Raw genomic sequence first — 2,790 nt, 5'->3', positions numbered from 1 at the left:
ACAGTGGCAGATAGAGAGAGAGAGAGAGAGAGAGAGAGTATAGGAATAGAACCATTGCGCAGAAAGCATTCCAGACGGCAGGAGTGCTGGAATGGAACATTTTAAAAACAGGAATGTCCCCTGGATATGTTTCTAGGATTAAGGATTCTTCGTTTAAAGCTAGCTAGTAAGTTTCCATCCTCCCAAAAATTTCCCAGTTCCCTGCCCAAAGTCTGTAACTTCCGGTCTCCCAAAGTGAAGCCCAGAGATAGTAGATAGGATAGGCGAGCGTCAGTGAATGAGCGTTATAGGACTAAGAAGAAGCTGCAGGATCTCTCTCTCTCTCTTTCACTTCGACAGGAAGTTATCAGAAGAAGAAGAAGGTAACAGAAGGAGAAGGATTTAGTTGATTAGTTTACGGAGCGACACGGAAACACACATCATTCGCTCATTCACGAGTACTTTGTTTGTTATCTATCTCAGTATTGATTGGTCATTGATGGGCCGGCAGCTGGTTAGGTTTTAAGTGGCTCAACGTGTAAAGGACCGTACCGTGGGGTGTGGAAAAGGGAGTCGAGAAGCAGGAACGAAAGAACGAAGAACACTGAAGGAACGAAATAAAAAGATTTGAAAACTATATCGTGTTGTTGGTTTGCGGTGGTACAGTTTGTGAAAGAAATACGAAAATGAGATATTAATTGACCAATATTCGATTGGATAAATTGTTTTAGCCTTTGGATATTTGTTTATATTGAAAAGAATTAATATTGTAAAACAAAAAATTGTTAAAGATGCCGATATACGAATGCATCTGCAGCGCTAAAAGCTGTGAAAAGGAGTGCCGGCAAATGCCGTTTACGGATTGATCGATTTAGCGAAGGCTTTTAAACGTAAACCAATTTCAATTATATTATATTGCAATCGTCTATTGGTAGCTTAGAAAATATTGAAACCATCCAAACAAGCTGAATCTATTTCATTGAAACAAGCAGCGAGGATCGAGTGCTACGAGCTTTATGACCGCTGTTTGATATTTATATCAATCACTTAACATTAACATTTAACGTCCCAGTTGCTCAACAACATTGTCCAGACGTCAAATTCCTACCTCTACTGAGCCAAACAAATGGCCAATCAATTCACCTCTCACCGAAGGCGAACGTGGATAATTATGTTTGTATTCCAGCGGACCTCAATACCTCAACTTATGATCACCGCTCCGGCGACTCATGAACTGTTTACCTCATTTGGTGACACACTCCAACGTAATTGATGTTCAGCCTCGTTGTCTGTCTGTCTGTCTGTTCACAATTCAACTCGATCAGCACCGGGGAGTTAAAGGTCGCGTTGAGAAGTAGAAAGAAGAAGTGAAAGCCCATTTTCCATGCACTTTGATGGCAGTTCTTTGTCCGTGCTGTCCCCGATTCGGATACTTTTAGTCTCGTTATTGACTCTCAATTTATCAAAAAAGGACCAGAAAAAAAATGAAGGAAAACAGAAAATACTGTCAGCTACAGCCTTCGGGCACTCGGGACGGTAATATAGTAATGAAGAGGAGTAGGACCTTGTGCACGTCCTGCCAGCCAGCCAGCCAGCCAGCGGTCATAAATAAAGTACTTCCGCAGTACTCACCGATCCCTAGAAAAAAAGGGGTACCATCCAGTAGAGTACTTTCGTCCATTTTTGGGAGTTGCACGAGGTAAATGGTACAAGAGGGTACATGTGGAAGTGGAAAAAACAACGGAAGCATAACTGAAACGATATTTGGAGGAACAAATGGCGCCATTGACAACGCAGCGAGTGGCGCAAGGATAATGGAACCACTCTCCCTACATCCCCCACCGGTACGGGTCCGGTAATAATCCTGCTTGGTGTGGGTCGCGTGTGGCCGCGCTGCACGTAAGGGCCGTCTGGGTGCTTCCGCAGGCGGTTCCGGTTCCGTTTCCTTATTTATTATACGATTTGTAGGTGCAATAATGTCCTCTCACGGTTGGCGTTCGTCGTCTGCGTTTCTTCTTCGTTTTTTTTTGTTTATTTCTGCCAGTATTTACGGACACTGAGGCAGCATTAAAATGGGAAAATTACTTGGCAATAGTTAAAAACCATGCTCGAGGCCTTCTTTAATGCCGTTGATGAGATGAGCAGTTTGAAATCATATGTTCTTACTGTAGAATGTTTTATGTGTTGCAGCAGCATCTTACAATTAATCCGCAGACCCCCAAACCTTCCTACAAAGCATGATTGTGAGGGAAAAATGAATAATTGCACGGGGAAATGATTGTCACAATATGCTTTGCGGATCATTGCGCGGCGGTCGTCGTCGAACGGCGTCACGGTTCTTCGTCTTACGAGTCCGTTGCTGACTTCCGGTGGCCGTGACAGAGGGAAGGGATTGTGCGTCGCCCTCTGCTTCGTTTGCGAAATGAGGGTGGCGGGGTGATGGTTTCGAATTAGGTCGTTATCGGTTTTAGGCATTGTGTTGCCCGGTGGCCTACTGAAGGCCCGCGGGGGTTGTTTCATTTCAAGCGTAGCTATGGTAACGCGGATCATGGTCCTGCCAATTAGGAGTTGCTCTCTCTCTCTCTCTCTCTCTCTCTCTCTCTCTCTCTCTCTCTCGTGGTTTTGTTGGTTTCAGGAACCGCGATAAGCGAACTGTTTTTGTGGGGCATTTGAAGGATGTAGATAAGCAATCTGTGGCGGCATAATATGCATTCGATTGAAGGCTCGTTTGAATGGGTTTTTTAGCATATTTTTAAAACGGAAATTGGGGGAATTTTCAGTGAGGCGAAGAAGAACTGATGTTCTAGTTTA

The 2,790-nt window shown here is 44.1% G+C and overlaps 1 protein-coding gene across 1 annotated transcript in view; it reads left to right on the top strand.

Annotated features, from left to right (window-relative positions):
- LOC126575142 (SOX domain-containing protein dichaete) overlaps nt 1–573 on the top strand; it is a 2,792-nt gene extending 2,219 nt beyond the window's left edge. The window contains exon 1 of the mRNA XM_050235693.1: nt 1–573. This exon is cut by the window's left edge and continues 2,219 nt beyond it. The gene's annotated coding sequence lies outside the window, so the exon portion shown is untranslated.
- Nucleotides 574–2,790: the final 2,217 nt, after the last annotated feature.

This window comes from Anopheles aquasalis, chromosome 3 (assembly GCF_943734665.1).
Source record: "Anopheles aquasalis chromosome 3, idAnoAquaMG_Q_19, whole genome shotgun sequence".
NCBI lineage: Eukaryota > Metazoa > Arthropoda > Insecta > Diptera > Culicidae > Anopheles > Anopheles aquasalis.
The sequence above is the reverse complement of the archived record's forward strand: the minus strand, read 5'-3'. Positions and strand labels throughout refer to the sequence as shown.